At 40.7% G+C, this 22,361-nt stretch overlaps 1 pseudogene; it reads left to right on the top strand.

Annotated features, from left to right (window-relative positions):
• Positions 1-4,753: 4,753 nt before the first annotated feature.
• On the top strand, positions 4,754-22,061 carry LOC142164044 (uncharacterized; annotated as a pseudogene).
• Positions 22,062-22,361: the final 300 nt, after the last annotated feature.

Below are 22,361 nucleotides of genomic sequence, written 5' to 3'. Positions count from 1 at the left end.
TGTTATTGAAATGAGTGTTGCTTGATTAATTTATTCAGAGGCGGACCTACATGAAGCGTAAATCACCGAAATTTGTTAGCCTCAGCAAAAATTATGTATATATATATATATATATATATATATATATATATATATATATATATATTTGTATATACAACAAGGACCCCTTAAATAATTTGGATATGCCCCAAAACACAAAAGTTGGATTGGCTCCGCTGGTTTAACATGCCGCAATTGTCTTCTCATTCACTACATGACCAGGTTCGAGACAACAACGCCAGCGCTTTCTTTCATTCATTTTTTTCTCTTTATAGATTAGTATCTCCTGTATTTAGTGCTCAACTTGTTTTTTTTCTCTTTATCTTTTCTAAGTTTATGAACAATTATTTAGCACTAGTACATAATAGTCAACTTTTACACAAATTAGTCTCAAACTCTTTTTGAGAAATGTAGCACCCCGAAAAATTTTGAAGTACTTAAGCGCTATTAAGAAAGTTGATGTGTGCTAATTATATTATTTTGTGGGCAGACGAGGACTATTAATATGATGAATATTAATTGGATATGATAATAAGTGTACGATACATATTATAAGTGATGTGGGGTCCAAGAAGAGCCCTAAGTCTAAGTCAAGTTGAAAATTACATAATAGACTAAAGTTCCAAATGAGTACGCACAAGACCTAACTTTGGACAAGCATATATATATATATATATATATATATATATATATATATATATATATATATATATATGTGATGGACAACCTATCAAATGAAAGATCTTCGAGTCTAGTTTCTAACACTTTAAACCATTCGTCATTTGGACACTCCTACAAGAAGTTATGATCAAATTACCAAAGGCTGGCAGTGAAGTACTGCCATAGCGTCCGGGCTTCAAAGATGAGTGAAGTGGGGATGCGAAGCATCTGGGGCCGCATCTGAAATCCAGAAATTTCGGCCTATACGTACAAGGTCAGGTGAGAGGGTATTTTGGAGCTAGGATTTGGTGCTTTCATGGTGGATTCGTCCTTTGAGACAACTTAGAAGTACAAGGTGAGTTTTTATGGATATTTTAAGTTAATAACATCCTATTAACACTAGTATTAAAATCATTCAATTTTTGAAATCCCTAGAAATCTTTTAAGTTGTCCAAGAACACCAAAATTTTCAAACATTGAATTTTTTAGGAAAAACTTCAAGAAGGTAATCCTAATACTTCAAACTCATTTCTTATGAGTCGGCGAGAGTAGTTATAGTATTTGTTTCAAATTGTTATGGTTGGATAATTGAATTCACAAACCCTAGTTCATAGCATGAATAGTATTTTTGAGAAAATGGGGAAGATGAAGAGTGTTCTTAGAAATGAAATTAAAGGATGCGATAATCCTATGGAATCATTTTCTAGCTAAATTGAAAGTGTTCAACTACGTAATCACCAAATTGAATATTTTGGAAATGTTGGGTAATGAAGACAATGAGCAGTAATTTGGGAGGGGGGGGTATTGGAGAATTAATGTAGTATCATTGATGACTTCAAATGAGTAATTGGTAAGAGTGGAGTTAAATATGCTAGTAAATGAACCTATTCGGCGATTTGAGTTGTTGGAGGCTTGTAGTCAACTTATGAGCCATAAATGGATATTGGTCAATATTTTAGATCATATTTTGATGTAATTAGGATATCTAATTGTAGATATCGACTTGTTGGTGATGTTTGAGTATTTTAATTAACATTGAAATGATAGAAGATGATTGAAAGCTTGTGAAGGTTAATAAAGCGAAAGCGAGGTAAGTTGATTAAAACTTACTCTTCTTGAGGGACTTTCTCTAAAAGCATATTTTGATTTAATACTTAAGTTGTTTGCAAATGTGCTTTCATGCTTGTGGGGACAAACAAGTACGGATGTCTCTATGTACTAAAATATTATGTTGCATATGTAGTGTCATGCTGTTTTATAAAATTTTATTTTAAATCTTGTTGGCAATATGACACTCAAGGTAAATGTTATAAGTTTTTATCAAAACTTACGTATTGAAAAGAGTATACATATTTGACTGCTAAAGATAAGTTTTCATGGAAAGTATTTCTTTTGAAAATTGATGAGCAGAATAGCACTTGCGGTATCTTTTAAAGATTGATGTTAAATTGCTAAAGGCTTTAGCATGTAAAAGGTTGTTTATTTAATATTGTTAAAATGATTTAGATTTTTTATAAATGCTATGATTTGATAAAAATAGATCCTTTGAAGCTACTATGCTATGAATCTATTTTTGAAGTATCAAATATTTTGGGAGTTACTTGTGTTCACCGAGATTGACTTCAAATATTGTGTTCGTTGTCATGAAACTACACGTGCCGATGTAGGCGTAGATGACCACTTTGTGGTATAGACTATGGCAAAGTGATCTCCCTCGAGAGAGTAATATTTTGTGCTATTATTAGCATGACTGAGTAAATTCGTACGGCACTACGAGGAGACGACTTGAGCAAGTAGGGTATATGATACTTGCCGCTAGGTACATAACCTAGTTGACCTTCTTATGTCAGTGATGGTATAGTATTCCTAGTAAAAGGTTAGGATGATTTTATTATGTTTAGGCCTAAGGAGCCGAAAGTGATTTCAATGACTTAAAGCAAATGGAATGATTTTGTATGATTTTATCCAAAATCTTGGGTTGATATAAATATTTTAAAAGTTTATATTGTGCGTTATATTTCACTTGGCTTTTATTTAAAATGACAAGGATCATGAATTGATAAAATTTCTATCATTTTATATCAAATACTGGTGCATTAGTTTTATAAAGTTTGTCCCAAGAACTTAAGTTAGAGAGAGTTTATGATACTTATTGAGTACTGTCGTGGTGTACTCAACCCTTAGGCCCCCCTACAGGGTCCCGCTTACTTTACATGTTTCAGGATGAGGTATGATACGTGGCATGTGGTCAGGGTTAGGATGACTCTCTTCCTGAGGTATATGGTAAGGGACCACTTCTATTTCGTGGTAGCTATCATGTTTTCTTAATTTACGCTAGTCGGGTATTAACAAGTGTTTAATTCTATTCTTTGGTATAGAGGCTGATGTTTGACATATTTCGATATGTGTTGATGTTACTTTGCCCATGCTTTAACCACTTTTTGATGTTATTCAATCTTTAAAACACCCAACATGGTGTAATTATTGGTTTGATGACTAATTAAGTTATGTGTGACGATTTAAGGTGTTCGGAGTGCAAAATATGAAGAAAAGGTGGTTTAGCTAGAGGAAGAAGGGTTGGATGCGTCGCATCCAACCTAGGAAAACATCATCCTGCATGCAACCTTAGCAGTGAAGTTGTGCCATCGCGTCCGCCATCGCGTGCGAAACTTGGAAGTAGAAGTGAAGCTGGATGCGTCGCGTCCACCATCGCATGCAAGCTGAGAAATAGAGGACAAGGTGGATGCGTCGCATCCACCTTCGCAGGCAAAAATTGAAATGGAGGACAAGGTGGATGCGTCGCATCCACCTTAGCATCAATCCCTGAAGCCGAATTGGACTAGGAATAGGAGAGCTTTGGCCCACGACTTTTGTACGCAATATATAAGCTAAAAACGCCTCTTTTAGGTTATCTAACATATTGGGAAGAGGGAAAAAGCCACGAAAAAGCTGTGGAGGCCGGAATTCATCAAGTTTCATCTTTCTCCCACCAAACTTAGTAATTTTTATGTTTCTTTATATGATTTGTTGTTTGGCTACCATGTCTATGTGGAGCTAAACTTCACGTTCTAGGGTTGTGGTTCTTTCATGACTATTGTTATTCGGATATTGATTTTGACTTCTTGATTTCTCATATTAGTTTATTTATTCAATCTTGCACTTAATTATTTAATTGCTTGATCACCAATTGAATATTATCTACGAATCTAGAATTGAACTCGAAAGTGGGAATTCTATATTGCATATAGGATTGAGTAGGGCAAGTTCTTGAACTCGGGCATCGGGGAACGGATTCGTGGTTAGGATAGACATATACCTAATTACCTTGCTTGGTTGATTTACAGGAATTATAAATGCGTTCTTGTTGATTCTAACTCCATAGACATATAGGCGTTAGGGTAGCTTGAATAGGCGAGTAAGAACTCGACAGATTCTTATGAGCAATATTAACCCTGTCAACCAATAAGCTAGATAAATTAGTCGGTCAATTCAATTGAAGAATACAATAGGATTGTTAGATAGACCATAACCCTAGATCGTTTTCATTACATTGATATCATTAAAATCCTGCTCTTTATCTGTTCAAAGTTTATTATTTATATTTTTCTTATTTAATTAGTTAGAATAAAATATTTTTAGATTTAATTCTTGTTTAGATAATTAAGATAGGCTAAGTTAGTTAATAGTTAATCATAAGTCCTCGTGGGTTCGACATCCGACTTTGAGTCACTTTATTACTTGACGACCACGTATACTTGCGTGAGTGTGTTTGGTCGCAACAAGTTTTTGGCGCCATTGCCGGGGACTTAGAAATTAGCTACGTGACTAAGTTAAGCTTTTATTAGATATTTGTTTTCAAGTCTTAATTTTCAGTTTGCCTGGTTTGTGTCAACGCAGGGTTTACTCTCGAATGCAGAGGAGTAGAAGTGCAAACAACCTCATTCCTCTTGATCCAGAAATCGAACGAACATTACATAGAGTGAGAAGGGAACACGAAGCTAGAACGAGAATAGAAAGAGATTTGGACATCGCAATCCAACCACAGCCAATAGATATGGCAGGCAATGAAGAGCATCCGGTAATCGAAGCCGCAAGGCCCAATCTTGCGAATATGACTCAGGCTATTGTGAAGCCTGATATCACTGGGCATTTTGAACTCAAACAGTACATGGTACAGCTGATTCAGTCCACAGGACAATATGTGGGTCTATCTCATGAGGACCCGCAGAGGCATATTCAGAACTTCTTGGAAATCACGGACACTTACAATTATCCGAACGTCTCCAAGGACTATGTCAGGCTGACACTATTCCCTTTTTCACTGTTGGGGGAAGCTAAAGAATGGTTGCAAAAGGAGCCCGCGAATTCTATCCACACTTGGGATGATCTAGCAAGGAAATTCCTGATCAAGTTTTTCCCAACTAAGAAGACAAAGTCGTTGAGGAGCCAAATTCTTGGGTTCCAACAACGGGATGGCGAGACACTTCGTCAAGCTTGGGAAAGATACAAGAAACTACTCAGAGACTGCCCGCATCATTGTCAAACTGATGAGGTATTGGGTCACACTTTTGTTGATGGGTTAGATGAAGCATCAAAGATGAATCTTGACTCAGCTTGTGGGGGTAGTTGCATGGCAAGACCGTATAGTGAAATACAACTCCTGCTAAATAATTTCACTGCTAATGACCATAATTGGCAAGGAGAGGGGGATTCACGAAGGGTAATTAAACAGAAGGCCGCCGGTTTGATTGAGCTTGATGACTTTTCCGCCATGAGAGCCGATATAGCAAAATTGGCAAATCAGATGAATAGAATGACAACACAACAAATGCAACATGTACAGCAGATGTCTATTTGTTGCGAACTATGCGGAGACAGTCATATGATTGACATGTGCCCCACAAATCCTGAATCTATATACTATGTGGGACAACAAAACAGAGGTCCTATGAATCAACATGCGCAATATGGGAACACTTACAACCCAAACTGGAGGAATCATCCTAACTTCTCATGGGGCGGAAGTCAACAGAATCAGTATAGGCCTCAAGGGAATTTTACTCAACCTCAGAAGCCACCCCAACAAATGGAAGAAAGTACGAATGACTTGCTGAAAAAGTTGTTACTAGACAATCAACAGCTCAGGACCGATTTCAGAAATCTTGAGAGGCAAATGGGGCAGTTAGCAGCAAACCAAAATACTAGACCTACAGGCTCACTTCCCAGTGATACAGAGAAGAACCCTCAAATTAATGCAGTTACACTTAGAAACGGGAGGGAACTAGAGGAAGCGCCAAGGAAGATAAAAGAAAAACCTATACCTGGGGGGGAGTTGACACCTAAGGCAACACAAGAGTCAAAGGAAGATGATGCAAGTTCAGAGCGAATGGAGGTTACAAGGCCACCACCACCTTTCCCCCAAAGATTGCAGAAAAGGAATGACGATTGCATGTTCAACAAATTTTTCTCCATGTTGAGTCAGGTTCAATTAAATATTCCATTAGTGGATGTACTTCGTGAAATTCCAAAGTACGCTAAGTACATAAAAGACATAGTGGCTCATAAGAGGAAATTGACTGAGTTCGAGACGGTTGCACTTACTGAGGAATGCACATCAAGGGTCCAAAACAAGCTTCCCCAAAAGCTTAAGGACCCTGGCAGCTTCACTATTCCAGTACAAATCGGTAATATTAACGTGGGACGTGCTCTGTGTGATTTGGGTGCAAGCATAAATCTGATGCCGTTATCCTTGTTTAAGCAATTAGGTCTGGGAGCTCCGAGACCAACCACCGTGATGTTGCAATTAGCTGATAGGTCCATAGCCTACCCCGAAGGAGTGATTGAAGATGTGCTGCTGCAAATTGGAAAATTCATCTTCCCAGCTGACTTCATTATTCTAGACTTCGAGGCTGATGAACAAGTTCCAATCATATTGGGACGACCTCTCTTGGCTACTGGCGATGCAATAATTAAAGTGAGAGAAGGGAAAATGATTATGAGAGTGGACAACGAGGAGGCAGTCTTCAATGTCTACAAAGCAATCCAACTCCCCCGCCACTATGAGGAGCTCTCTATGATATCTGTGGTGGAGGTGGATGAGAAACTTCTTAACACGAGTGTATATCTAGGCGACTGTTTAGAAAAAGCAATCATGCTGTTTGATAGCTTGGAGATGGATGATGAGGTTGAGGAGATGAAGGGAATCCTAGATACATCATGTGGTTACATGCAAGGAATAATCCCGTTTGAGCCCCTGAATAGGCCAAGTGGCCCCCCACCAAAGCCGTCAATTGAAAAAGCTCCAAATTTGGAACTTAAACCCCTACCCCCTCACCTTCAATATGCTTATTTGGGAAGTTCTGACACTTTACCTGTTATTATTTCTGCTCACTTGTCTAAATTACAGGAAGAAAAGCTATTAAGGGTGCTACGTGAGCACAAGCGAGCAATTGGGTGGACAATGTCTGACATTAAAGGCATTAGTCCAGCTTTCTGCATGCAAAAAATCCTCATGGAGGACGGACACAAGCCGAGTGTAGAACACCAACGCCGACTAAATCCAATCATGAAAGAAGTGGTAAGGAAAGAAGTGATTAAGTGGCTTGATGCAGGTATTGTATTTCCAATCTCTGATAGTAAATGGGTAAGCCCCGTTCAATGTGTGCCGAAGAAAGGGGGGATAACCGTAGTAGTTAATGAAAATAATGACTTAATATCCACAAGAATTGTAACTGGATGGAGAATTTGCATAGATTACAGAAAACTAAACAATGCCACCCGGAAAGACCACTTTCCCCTGCCTTTTATTGACCAAATGCTTGATAGATTAGCTGGCCAGGAATACTACTGTTTCCTGGACGGTTATTCGGGGTATAATCAGATTGCTATAGCCCCAGAAGACCAAGAGAAAACTACATTTACATGTCCTTATGGCACGTATGCGTTCAAGAGAATGCCCTTCGGTCTTTGTAATGCACCTGCGACTTTTCAAAGGTGTATGATGGCTATTTTCACTGACATGGTTGAAAGATATGTAGAAGTATTCATGGACGATTTTTCTGTGTTTGGATGTTCTTTTGATAGTTGTTTGATGAACCTTGATAAAGTGCTAGCTAGGTGTGAAGAGACGAACTTGGTGCTAAACTGGGAAAAGTGCCATTTCATGGTACGTGAAGGTATAGTTTTGGGGCACAAGGTTTCAAAAGATGGTCTACAGGTGGATAAAGCAAAGGTGGAGACGATCGAAAAATTGCCCCCGCCGACATCCATCAAAGGCATTCGCAGTTTCTTGGGTCATGCAGGTTTTTATCGTCGTTTCATTAAAGATTTTTCGAAAATTTCTTCCCCTTTGTGCAGGCTTCTAGAGAAAGACGTTACCTTCAAGTTTGATAATGCATGTCTGAAAGCATTTGAGGAGCTGAAGGGAAGATTGGTGACTGCACCAATTATCATTGGCCCCGATTGGGCACAACCATTTGAGTTGATGTGTGATGCAAGTGACATAGCAATTGGAGCGGTGTTAGGGCAAAGGAGGGATAAAATCTTTCACTCCATTTATTATGCAAGCAAAACTATGAATCCAGCTCAGATGAATTATACAGTGACTGAAAAGGAGTTGCTTGCAGTGGTGTGGGCGTTTGACAAGTTCAGATCCTATCTAGTGGGAACCAAAGTCATCGTCTACACAGATCATTCAGCTATCAGATACCTATTTGAAAAGAAAGACGCCAAGCCGAGGCTGATTCGTTGGGTCCTCCTCTTGCAAGAATTTGACTTAGAGATCCGAGATCGAAAAGGGACAGAAAATCAAGTGGCCGATCATTTGTCCAGATTAGAGAGCCGGAACCATGTAGCTGAAGGAGGGTCAATTAAAGAAACATTTCCGGATGAGCAAATATTGGCAATCACCTCAGGTGAAGCCCCATGGTATGCAGATTATGTGAATTTTATCGCAAGTGGGGTAACGCCACTAGAATGGACAGCTGACAATAGAAGAAGATTCCTACATGATGTAAGGTTCTACGTGTGGGATGAGCCATTCCTATATAGGCAGTGTGCAGATCAGTTGGTGAGAAGGTATGTTCCTGAGGAAGAGATGAAGGCTATACTACATGACTGCCATGCGTCACCATATGGAGGTCATCACGGCGGGGATAGAACCGCCCAAAAAGTGCTACAATCAGGTTTTTATTGGCCAAAATTGTTTAAGGATGCACATGCCTTCGTTAAAAATTGTGATAGATGCCAAAGAACTGGAACTATCACGAGGAAGCACGAGATGCCCTTGCAAAATATACTGGCGGTAGAACTTTTTGATGTTTGGGGGATTGATTTTATGGGACCATTCCCATATTCTAACGGACACAGATACATCTTGGTGGCGGTCGACTATGTTTCTAAGTGGGTAGAGGCCATAGCTCTTCCTACTAACGACGCAAAAGTTGTGGTAGGCTTTGTAAAGAAGCACATCTTTACACGTTTTGGGACCCCAAGAGTGTTGATAAGCGACGGGGGAACTCACTTTTGTAACAAACTGCTGAATAATATTCTTGCAAAATACGGAGTCAAGCACAAAGTTTCCACTACCTATCATCCCCAAACGAGTGGTCAAGTAGAAGTTTCCAACAGAAAGGTCAAGCAGATTTTGGAAAAGACAGTAAGTATGAATAGAAAGGACTGGGCCGGGAAGCTGGATGACGCATTATGGGCATATCGCACTGCGTACAAGACCCCAATAGGCACTTCTCCGTACAGGTTGGTTTATGGGAAGGCCTGCCATCTGCCCGTCGAGCTTGAACACAAAGCATATTGGGCGATTAAAAAGCTAAATATGGAGATGGACTTGGCCGGTGAAAAGAGATTGCTACAACTCAACGAGCTTGATGAGTTTCGATTGCATGCGTATGAAAATGCCAAATTGTATAAAGAGAAGACCAAAAGATGGCATGATAAGCATATCCAACATCGTGAGTTTGAACCAGGTCAACAAATTCTACTGTTTAATTCAAGGCTAAAGCTTTTTCCAGGAAAGCTTAAATCTCGATGGTCGGGTCCGTTTGAAGTGGTTAGTGTGAAACCTCATGGTGCGATAGAATTGTGTGATAAGGGGTCCAATACGACATTCTTGGTAAATGGCCAAAGAGTAAAACACTATTGGGGTGGTGACATTGCACGTCACAAGACCACAATGGATTTAGTGGAGGCATGAAGAACATGTTGCGTCGTGCCGCGACGTTAAATCAGGCGCTTCTTGGGAGGCCACCCAAGTTAGTTAGTTTTTTATTTTTATTTTAATTTTTTTTCTCCTTTCTTTTCGTAGGACATAGATTTTATTCAAGAAAACGAGGCGGATGCGTCGCGTCCCCCTCAGCAAAAAATTTTTTTTTTTTTTTTGACGGGCCAATTGCTCAAGGCAGTGAAGTCTGCCTATCGCGCCCGTATCGCGTCCGAAAATTTTTGAAGGAAGACAAGGGGATGCATCGCGTCAAAGCTCGCACGCACAGGTAAGTAATATATATTTTAACACATCTTAAGATAACCTATTCGAACAAAAACGTTTCTTGCGACGCATCCACTCGTCTCGTTTTGGCGACGCCTACGAACGCAGAACAGAATTCTCTCATCGAAATTGTAACGCAATAAGCTCAAACGCGACAGGTACGCATCATCCTCTTCGTTCTTCCGTTGGCTTCTCTCCTAATTCGTCTCTCCTCCCTCCTTCAATGGTAGCAACAAGTAGGTTTTGCAATTTCAAGATTTTTAGGGCTGTCGTTCTTGGTAGTTGTAATGGTTGAGAGATGATAAACTATAATTCCCTTCATCTCGTCCAACTTTGGGAGGGTAGTTGCACTGCTCAGCTGATAGAATGAACTAGGCACACTTGTTGCATACCACATGTTCGACGAATTGTCCCTGAGAAAAATTTAGGCGTCGATGAAGTCTGAGTAACCGAGCAACATTGGTGTATGCTTGAGAATAAGTGTGGGGTCGAGTGAGGGGCTATGTGAAATTGAATTTTTGAAGAAAGTTATCACATACTTGCTGAAAGTCATGAGCTACAATTCCATGAAGAGTGAATGGCATGACTTTACGAATAAATTGAAGTCTGCAAGCTGTCGCAATTGCTTTCAAGCTGAACTTCGCTGTTTCATCTGCTAATTGTTGAATTCTTTGCATTGCAGGTACTTAGATTCGTAAAATGACAGCAGCGAGTAAACCATCCAAGCAACAAGACAAAGATGGTAACAAGCAACGGCCCAAAAAGCCTACCGGAAGGGCAGCGGGCGGTCCAAATCCACAGAAAAAGAGGAAGCGGACGGAGAAGGAAATGGAACTGCTGCCTAGGCAGTTAAGTGATGATTCAGAGCAAGAGGAGGAGGAAACATTGGTCCGGAGGATAGTGAAGAAGGGTATTACACCAAGCAAAGGAATAGAGATACGAGAGCCTGTGACATACCAAAGAAAAGCTTCGAGAATGAGTGCTCCAACTGATAAAGGGAAGGAGAAGATTACTACAGAATCTGAATCCGATTCGGACAATGACCACCTACAGATCAACATGAGTGATGAAGACGAGGGTGAACCCATAGACCGAGTTGATTGGGAGAAATACTTTGTTAATGAGAAGGCATTCCGAGCCTATAAGAAGATATTGGTTTCAAAGAAGTACATTCCGGAAAAGCCGATAAACATCGGACCACTTAAGACAAAGTACTCAGAGTTTCTCAAGTCAATTCGAGAGGTGCAAAAATGGGGACCCATTCTGAAAGGTCATGGCAAAGCCAACCTCACCATTGTTAGAGAGCTCTACGCCAATTGGCGTCACGCACGGGGAAACATTGTGCGAGTAAGAGGGGTAGATATTAATGTGTCAGCTGAAGCTCTGAATAACTTCTTAAGGGTGCCACACACACTCACTGACAGGTTTGACGCCATATGCAAAACACCAGATTATGCACACATTAAGTCTGTCCTATGCCCTACCAGGAAGGATGCAGAATGGAAGCATGGGAGTATGGAGTACCACTCTATAGCAAAGGAATTCATGAGTGCGTTAGCACGTGTGGCTCTAAATTTCATTTGTAACCGACTGCTGCCATGCCAACATAAAACTGATGTCCCTCGTTACCGCGCACTCGTATTATATGCTTTATTAGAGGGGATACCACTCAACTTCGGAGCCATCATGCATGATCAAATGCAGCGAACCAGGATGAATTACAAGTGGAGGCTGTTCTTTGCTAATACCCTAACGGCTTTTTTAACAGAGAGGGGAGTACTATGGGACAAGGAGAATGACGACATTGAGGCTAAAGCTCCAGGACCATATGATGTCACTCATGTTCTAGAGCCGAACAAGGGAAGGTCTTCTAAGCTCACCGTCCAACAATTATTTGAGCATATGCAAGCAGATATGCAAGAGAACAGGGCTGAGCTGATAGCGACTCGTGTCGAGTTGAGTGCCACCAGGGATGAGTTGAGACAGACTCGTGCGGATCTAAGCCGAGTTCAGACCGAGCAGGCCACGATGATGAAGGAGATATCATTACTCCTCAGAGCTCTGGTTCAATGTGTAGGTACAGACATCTCCCAGCTGATTGCATCATCCACTGCCGGACCATCCACTCATGTTCCTCCCATAGTCACCGAGGCTCCACTCAACAGGCCTATTGAGGTCGCTGTAACACCTGATACAGAATCAGCACCAGTTGTTGATGATAGGAATGCTATGGATGCAGATGCTCCTCCACAGACTGCGGATGAGCCCTCCACCTTGACTTAAGGGAGTCCTTCTCACCCTACTTTACCTTGTTTGTGTGCGTTGGGGACAACGCACAGTCCTAAGTGTGGGGTGGGGGTGATTTATGTTCGATGTATGGATGAATGTACTAATATATTCACTGGATTAATGGCATAAAATAGCAGTAAATTCATCTATATGGAGTAACTATCAGTTTATTTATTAGTTTATTTATTCAAAAAAAAAATAAAATATATATATATATATATATATATATATATATATATATATATATATATATATATATATATATATATATATATATATAGTATCTTTGTAGATAGTAATAATCCCCTGTGGTTTTTCTTTGTGCCTCGGTTCTTTTCCATGGGATGTAGTTTGAACCGGGTAATTTTGTTTTCTTTTTAGAGTAGAGTAGGAATGTAGGGAATAAAAGGAGGAAGAATGATGAACCTAGGTGACCTTGACTTGGTTGATACTGGCATATTTAAGCTTTTACATATGTAATATCTTCCCTTCTCACTCTGAAATTATTGATGATGCCTTGTTAAAACGGATAGCACGTTTTGTTGCAGCCTATTTCTCATTTTCTTGACTTGTGTTCACTTTGCGCTTAATACTTAATATCTCGTTGCTCCGTGAATACTTGCATTGTTTGAGAGTCGGAATGTAACCGTCCTTAATGAGTCATGTGCCATGTGTGGTGAGGTTTTTGTGTAGTCCATATAGTGTACTTGTGTCTAGAACTTGCCCGGTATGTGAGTTGAAGCGAAATTTTAGGTGATGCTCGGTTTGAAAAATGATTTTAGGCTTTCTTTGATCTTTTTGAGCTTATTGCTTATCACAAATAAAATCTATCCCTAGTTAAACCTTTTGAGCCTGTAGACCTTTTATTTGGTACCCACATTACAAGCCTATACCTTTTTTATTCTTAATTGACATTGTTTTGATCCTTTTACCTCTTAAAGCACTTTAAGTGTTAGATGAGCGCTAAAAGAAGTAAGAAGGGACTAAGTGTGGGGTGACTTTTGAGTGGAACCAATGAAAGAAAGAAGGGTGCACTTATTTTGTAAAATAATACACCACTAGCGGAAATTGAAAGAAAGAAAAATATAAATGAATAAATTGTTGTCTTGTTCTTGCTAGTGGGTATGAATTAAAGTAGTGCTTAAAGAAAGAGGAAATATTGTTGGGGTGATATTATTTGTGAAATTGAAGTGGTGTTGAAGAATTTGCGCTTAAGTTATTTGATGATGTGTTAAAGTGCTTAGGAGGGTGAATCACTATTCCTTAAATATATCCTACCCGTCCCTTAGCCCACATTACAACCATGAAAAAGTCCTAATTGCTTTTAGATCGAGCGAGCTTACATTAGTAGAGATTTACATTAAGGGCAAGCCTATGGTACCAACTGCATGCATGCGACTTCTTTTGTGAGAGTGAGCGATTTTCTTTGTGAGCATGAATGTGTGGATTGATTTTACTCTCTCTGCTTTTGTTGTGAGGGCACATGGTTTCACGAGGGATAGGTAACGTTATTAGACTTCTCTATGATGTTGGTTGTTCAAGCCATGAGTGCATTGTGACATTGAGTCGGTTTTTGAGGTTAGGATTGTTATGAGCATGTTGTCTTTGTTCGAATATGTTTAAAGAAGGGCCTAAGAAAAGGGAAGTGTGTTGATGCATAGTCTAGAGCCTAATTGTAGCAAATAACCATGGTCATAGATGTAGTGTGCTTTGAATGATAAGAGTTTAATTTTGTTTCGTCTACTATAGGATGGTTTGTTCGAGGACGAACAAAGGTTTAAGTGTGGGGTAGTGATGTTTGGCATATTTCGATATGTGTTGATGTTACTTTGCCCATGCTTTAACCACTTTTTGATGTTATTCAATCTTTAAAACACCCAACATGGTGTAATTATTGGTTTGATGACTAATTAAGTTATGTGTGACGATTTAAGGTGTTCGGAGTGCAAAATATGAAGAAAAGGTGGTTTAGCTAGAGGAAGAAGGGTTGGATGCGTCGCATCCAACCTAGGAAAACATCATCCTGTATGCAACCTTAGCAGTGAAGTTGGGCCATCGCGTCCGCCATCGCGTGCGAAACTGGGAAGTAGAAGTGAAGCTGGATGCGTCGTGTCCACCATCGCATGCAAGCTGAGAAATAGAGGACAAGGTGGATGCGTCGCATCCACCTTCGCAGGCAAAATTGAAATGGAGGACAAGGTGGATGCGTCGCATCCACCTTAGCATCAATCCCTGAAGCCGAATTGGACTAGGAATAGGAGAGCTTTGGCCCACGACTTTTGTACGCAATATATAAGCTAAAAACGCCTCTTTTAGGTTATCTAACATATTGGGAAGAGGGAAAAAGCCACGAAAAAGCTGTGGAGGCCGGAATTCATCAAGTTTCATCTTTCTCCCACCAAACTTAGTAATTTTTATGTTTCTTTATATGATTTGTTGTTTGGCTACCATGTCTATGTGGAGCTAAACTTCACGTTCTAGGGTTGTGGTTCTTTCATGACTATTGTTATTCGGATATTGATTTTGACTTCTTGATTTCTCATATTAGTTTATTTATTCAATCTTGCACTTAATTATTTAATTGCTTGATCACCAATTGAATATTATCTACGAATCTAGAATTGAACTCGAAAGTGGGAATTCTATATTGCATATAGGATTGAGTAGGGCAAGTTCTTGAACTCGGGCATCGGGGAACGGATTCGTGGTTAGGATAGACATATACCTAATTACCTTGCTTGGTTGATTTACAGGAATTATAAATGCGTTCTTGTTGATTCTAACTCCGTAGACATATAGGCGTTAGGTTAGCTTGAATAGGCGAGTAAGAACTCGACAGATTCTTATGAGCAATATTAACCCTGTCAACCAATAAGCTAGATAAATTAGTCGGTCAATTCAATTGAAGAATACAATAGGATTGTTAGATAGACCATAACCCTAGATCGTTTTCATTACATTGATATCATTAAAATCTGCTCTTTATCTATTCAAAGTTTATTATTTATATTTTTCTTATTTAATTAGTTAGAATAAAATATTTTTAGATTTAATTCTTGTTTAGATAATTAAGATAGGCTAAGTTAGTTAATAGTTAATCATAAGTCCTCGTGGGTTCGACATCCGACTTTGAGTCACTTTATTACTTGACGACCGCGTATACTTGCGTGAGTGTGTTTGGTCGCAACAGGTTTTTGGCGCCGTTGCCGGGGACTTAGAAATTAGCTACATGACTAAGTTAAGCTTTTATTAGATATTTGTTTTCAAGTCTTAATTTTCAGTTTGCCTGGTTTGTGTCAACGTAGGGTTTACTCTCGAATGCAGAGGAGTAGAAGTGCAAACAACCTCATTCCTCTTGATCCAGAAATCGAACGAACATTACATAGAGTGAGAAGGGAACACGAAGCTAGAACGAGAATAGAAAGAGATTTGGACATCGCAATCCAACCACAGCCAATAGATATGGCAGGCAATGAAGAGCGTCCGGTAATCGAAGCCGCAAGGCCCAATCTTGCGAATATGACTCAGGCTATTGTGAAGCCTGATATCACTGGGCATTTTGAACTCAAACAGTACATGGTACAGCTGATTCAGTCCACAGGACAATATGTGGGTCTATCTCATGAGGACCCGCAGAGGCATATTCAGAACTTCTTGGAAATCACGGACACTTACAATTATCCGAACGTCTCCAAGGACTATGTCAGGCTGACACTATTCCCTTTTTCACTGTTGGGGGAAGCTAAAGAATGGTTGCAAAAGGAGCCCGCGAATTCTATCCATACTTGGGATGATCTAGCAAGGAAATTCCTGATCAAGTTTTTCCCAACTAAGAAGACAAAGTCGTTGAGGAGCCAAATTCTTGGGTTCCAACAACGGGATGGCGAGACACTTCGTCAAGCTTGGGAAAGATACAAGAAACTACTCAGAGACTGCCCGCATCATTGTCAAACTGATGAGGTATTGGGTCACACTTTTGTTGATGGGTTAGATGAAGCATCAAAGATGAATCTTGACTCAGCTTGTGGGGGTAGTTGCATGGCAAGACCGTATAGTGAAATACAACTCCTGCTAAATAATTTCACTGCTAATGACTATAATTGGCAAGGAGAGGGGGATTCACGAAGGGTAATTAAACAGAAGGCCGCCGGTTTGATTGAGCTTGATGACTTTTCCGCCATGAGAGCCGATATAGCAAAATTGGCAAATCAGATGAATAGAATGACAACACAACAAATGCAACATGTACAGCAGATGTCTATTTGTTGCGAACTATGCGGAGACAGTCATATGATTGACATGTGCCCCACGAATCCTGAATCTATATACTATGTGGGACAACAAAACAGAGGTCCTATGAATCAACATGCGCAATATGGGAACACTTACAACCCAAACTGGAGGAATCATCCTAACTTCTCATGGGGCGGAAGTCAACAGAATCAGTATAGGCCTCAAGGGAATTTTACTCAACCTCAGAAGCCACCCCAACAAATGGAAGAAAGTACGAATGACTTGCTGAAAAAGTTGTTACTAGACAATCAACAGCTCAGGACCGATTTCAGAAATCTTGAGAGGCAAATGGGGCAGTTAGCAGCAAACCAAAATACTAGACCTACAGGCTCACTTCCCAGTGATACAGAGAAGAACCCTCAAATTAATGCAGTTACACTTAGAAACGGGAGGGAACTAGAGGAAGCGCCAAGGAAGATAAAAGAAAAACCTATACCTGGGGGGAGTTGACACCTAAGGCAACACAAGAGTCAAAGGAAGATGATGCAAGTTCAGAGCGAATGGAGGCTACAAGGCCACCACCACCTTTCCCCCAAAGATTGCAGAAAAGGAATGACGATTGCATGTTCAACAAATTTCTCTCCATGTTGAGTCAGGTTCAATTAAATATTCCATTAGTGGATGTACTTCGTGAAATTCCAAAGTACGCTAAGTACATAAAAGACATAGTGGCTCATAAGAGAAAATTGACTGAGTTCGAGACGGTTGCACTTACTGAGGAATGCACATCAAGGGTCCAAAACAAGCTTCCCCAAAAGCTTAAGGACCCTGGCAGCTTCACTATTCCAGTACAAATCGGTAATATTAACGTGGGACGTGCTCTGTGTGATTTGGGTGCAAGCATAAATCTGATGCCGTTATCCTTGTTTAAGCAATTAGGTCTGGGAGCTCCGAGACCAACCACCGTGATGTTGCAATTAGCTGATAGGTCCATAGCCTACCCCGAAGGAGTGATTGAAGATGTGCTGCTGCAAATTGGAAAATTCATCTTCCCAGCTGACTTCATTATTCTAGACTTCGAGGCTGATGAACAAGTTCCAATCATATTGGGACGACCTCTCTTGGCTACTGGCGATGCAATAATTAAAGTGAGAGAAGGGAAAATGATTATGAGAGTGGACAACGAGGAGGCAGTCTTCAATGTCTACAAAGCAATCCAACTCCCCCGCCACTATGAGGAGCTCTCTATGATATCTGTGGTGGAGGTGGATGAGAAACTTCTTAACACGAGTGTATATCTAGGCGACTGTTTAGAAAAAGCAATCATGCTGTTTGATAGCTTGGAGATGGATGATGAGGTTGAGGAGATGAAGGGAATCCTAGATACATCATGTGGTTACATGCAAGGAATAATCCCGTTTGAGCCCCTGAATAGGCCAAGTGGCCCCCCACCAAAGCCGTCAATTGAAAAAGCTCCAAATTTGGAACTTAAACCCCTACCCCCTCACCTTCAATATGCTTATTTGGGAAGTTCTGACACTTTACCTGTTATTATTTCTGCTCACTTGTCTAAATTACAGGAAGAAAAGCTATTAAGGGTGCTACGTGAGCACAAGCGAGCAATTGGGTGGACAATGTCTGACATTAAAGGCATTAGTCCAGCTTTCTGCATGCACAAAATCCTCATGGAGGACGGACACAAGCCGAGTGTAGAACACCAACGCCGACTAAATCCAATCATGAAAGAAGTGGTAAGGAAAGAAGTGATTAAGTGGCTTGATGCATGTATTGTATTTCCAATCTCTGATAGTAAATGGGTAAGCCCCGTTCAATGTGTGCCGAAGAAAGGGGGGATAACCGTAGTAGTTAATGAAAATAATGACTTAATATCCACAAGAATTGTAACTGGATGGAGAATTTGCATAGATTACAGAAAACTAAACAATGCCACCCGGAAAGACCACTTTCCCCTGCCTTTTATTGACCAAATGCTTGATAGATTAGCTGGCCAGGAATACTACTGTTTCCTGGACGGTTATTCGGGGTATAATCAGATTGCTATAGCCCCAGAAGACCAAGAGAAAACTACATTTACATGTCCTTATGGCACGTATGCGTTCAAGAGAATGCCCTTCGGTCTTTGTAATGCACCTGCGACTTTTCAAAGGTGTATGATGGCTATTTTCACTGACATGGTTGAAAGATATGTAGAAGTATTCATGGACGATTTTTCTGTGTTTGGATGTTCTTTTGATAGTTGTTTGATGAACCTTGATAAAGTGCTAGCTAGGTGTGAAGAGACGAACTTGGTGCTAAACTGGGAAAAGTGCCATTTCATGGTACGTGAAGGTATAGTTTTGGGCACAAGGTTTCAAAAGATGGTCTACAGGTGGATAAAGCAAAGGTGGAGACGATCGAAAAATTGCCCCCGCCGACATCCATCAAAGGCATTCGCAGTTTCTTGGGTCATGCAGGTTTTTATCGTCGTTTCATTAAAGATTTTTCGAAAATTTCTTCCCCTTTGTGCAGGCTTCTAGAGAAAGACGTTACCTTCAAGTTTGATAATGCATGTCTGAAAGCATTTGAGGAGCTGAAGGGAAGATTGGTGACTGCACCAATTATCATTGGCCCCGATTGGGCACAACCATTTGAGTTGATGTGCGATGCAAGTGACATAGCAATTGGAGCGGTGTTAGGGCAAAGGAGGGATAAAATCTTTCACTCCATTTATTATGCAAGCAAAACTATGAATCCAGCTCAGATGAATTATACAGTGACTGAAAAGGAGTTGCTTGCAGTGGTGTGGGCGTTTGACAAGTTCAGATCCTATCTAGTGGGAACCAAAGTCATCGTCTACACAGATCATTCAGCTATCAGATACCTATTTGAAAAGAAAGACGCCAAGCCGAGGCTGATTCGTTGGGTCCTCCTCTTGCAAGAATTTGACTTAGAGATCCGAGATCGAAAAGGGACAGAAAATCAAGTGGCCGATCATTTGTCCAGATTAGAGAGCCGGAACCATGTAGCTGAAGGAGGGTCAATTAAAGAAACATTTCCGGATGAGCAAATATTGGCAATCACCTCAGGTGAAGCCCCATGGTATGCAGATTATGTGAATTTTATCGCAAGTGGGGTAACGCCACTAGAATGGACAGCTGACAATAGAAGAAGATTCCTACATGATGTAAGGTTCTACGTGTGGGATGAGCCATTCCTATATAGGCAGTGTGCAGATCAGTTGGTGAGAAGGTATGTTCCTGAGGAAGAGATGAAGGCTATACTACATGACTGCCATGCGTCACCATATGGAGGTCATCACGGCGGGGATAGAACCGCCCAAAAAGTGCTACAATCAGGTTTTTATTGGCCAAAATTGTTTAAGGATGCACATGCCTTCGTTAAAAATTGTGATAGATGCCAAAGAACTGGAACTATCACGAGGAAGCACGAGATGCCCTTGCAAAATATACTGGCGGTAGAACTTTTTGATGTTTGGGGGATTGATTTTATGGGACCATTCCCATATTCTAACGGACACAGATACATCTTGGTGGCGGTCGACTATGTTTCTAAGTGGGTAGAGGCCATAGCTCTTCCTACTAACGACGCAAAAGTTGTGGTAGGCTTTGTAAAGAAGCACATCTTTACACGTTTTGGGACCCCAAGAGTGTTGATAAGCGACGGGGGAACTCACTTTTGTAACAAACTGCTGAATAATATTCTTGCAAAATACGGAGTCAAGCACAAAGTTTCCACTACCTATCATCCCCAAACGAGTGGTCAAGTAGAAGTTTCCAACAGAAAGGTCAAGCAGATTTTGGAAAAGACAGTAAGTATGAATAGAAAGGACTGGGCCGGGAAGCTGGATGACGCATTATGGGCATATCGCACTGCGTACAAGACCCCAATAGGCACTTCTCCGTACAGGTTGGTTTATGGGAAGGCCTGCCATCTGCCCGTCGAGCTTGAACACAAAGCATATTGGGCGATTAAAAAGCTAAATATGGAGATGGACTTGGCCGGTGAAAAGAGATTGCTACAACTCAACGAGCTTGATGAGTTTCGATTGCATGCGTATGAAAATGCCAAATTGTATAAAGAGAAGACCAAAAGATGGCATGATAAGCATATCCAACATCGTGAGTTTGAACCAGGTCAACAAATTCTACTGTTTAATTCAAGGCTAAAGCTTTTTCCAGGAAAGCTTAAATCTCGATGGTCGGGTCCGTTTGAAGTGGTTAGTGTGAAACCTCATGGTGCGATAGAATTGTGTGATAAGGGGTCCAATACGACATTCTTGGTAAATGGCCAAAGAGTAAAACACTATTGGGGTGGTGACATTGCACGTCACAAGACCACAATGGATTTAGTGGAGGCATGAAGAACATGTTGCGTCGTGCCGCGACGTTAAATCAGGCGCTTCTTGGGAGGCCACCCAAGTTAGTTAGTTTTTTATTTTTATTTTAATTTTTTTTCTCCTTTCTTTTCGTAGGACATAGATTTTATTCAAGAAAACGAGGCGGATGCGTCGCGTCCCCCTCAGCAAAAAATTTTTTTTTTTTTTTTTTTGACGGGCCAATTGCTCAAGGCAGTGAAGTCTGCCTATCGCGCCCGTATCGCGTCCGAAAATTTTTGAAGGAAGACAAGGGGATGCATCGCGTCAAAGCTCGCACGCACAGGTAAGTAATATATATTTTAACACATCTTAAGATAACCTATTCGAACAAAAACGTTTCTTGCGACGCATCCACTCGTCTCGTTTTGGCGACGCCTACGAACGCAGAACAGAATTCTCTCATCGAAATTGTAACGCAATAAGCTCAAACGCGACAGGTACGCATCATCCTCTTCGTTCTTCCGTTGGCTTCTCTCCTAATTCGTCTCTCCTCCCTCCTTCAATGGTAGCAACAAGTAGGTTTTGCAATTTCAAGATTTTTAGGGCTGTCGTTCTTGGTAGTTGTAATGGTTGAGAGATGATAAACTATAATTCCCTTCATCTCGTCCAACTTTGGGAGGGTAGTTGCACTGCTCAGCTGATAGAATGAACTAGGCACACTTGTTGCATACCACATGTTCGACGAATTGTCCCTGAGAAAAATTTAGGCGTCGATGAAGTCTGAGTAACCGAGCAACATTGGTGTATGCTTGAGAATAAGTGTGGGGTCGAGTGAGGGGCTATGTGAAATTGAATTTTTGAAGAAAGTTATCACATACTTGCTGAAAGTCATGAGCTACAATTCCATGAAGAGTGAATGGCATGACTTTACGAATAAATTGAAGTCCGCAAGCTGTCGCAATTGCTTTCAAGCTGAACTTCGCTGTTTCATCTGCTAATTGTTGAATTCTTTGCATTGCAGGTACTTAGATTCGTAAAATGACAGCAGCGAGTAAACCATCCAAGCAACAAGACAAAGATGGTAACAAGCAACCGCCTAAAAAGCCTACCGGAAGGGCAGCGGGCGGTCCAAATCCACAGAAAAAGAGGAAGCGGACGGAGAAGGAAATGGAACTGCTGCCTAGGCAGTTAAGTGATGATTCAGAGCAAGAGGAGGAGGAAACATTGGTCCGGAGGACAGTGAAGAAGGGTATTACACCAAGCAAAGGAATAGAGATACGAGAGCCTGTGACATACCAAAGAAAA

Source organism: Nicotiana tabacum, chromosome 9 (assembly GCF_000715075.1).
Source record: "Nicotiana tabacum cultivar K326 chromosome 9, ASM71507v2, whole genome shotgun sequence".
NCBI classification, from domain to species: Eukaryota; Viridiplantae; Streptophyta; class Magnoliopsida; order Solanales; family Solanaceae; genus Nicotiana; species Nicotiana tabacum.
The sequence above is the reverse complement of the archived record's forward strand: the minus strand, read 5'-3'. Positions and strand labels throughout refer to the sequence as shown.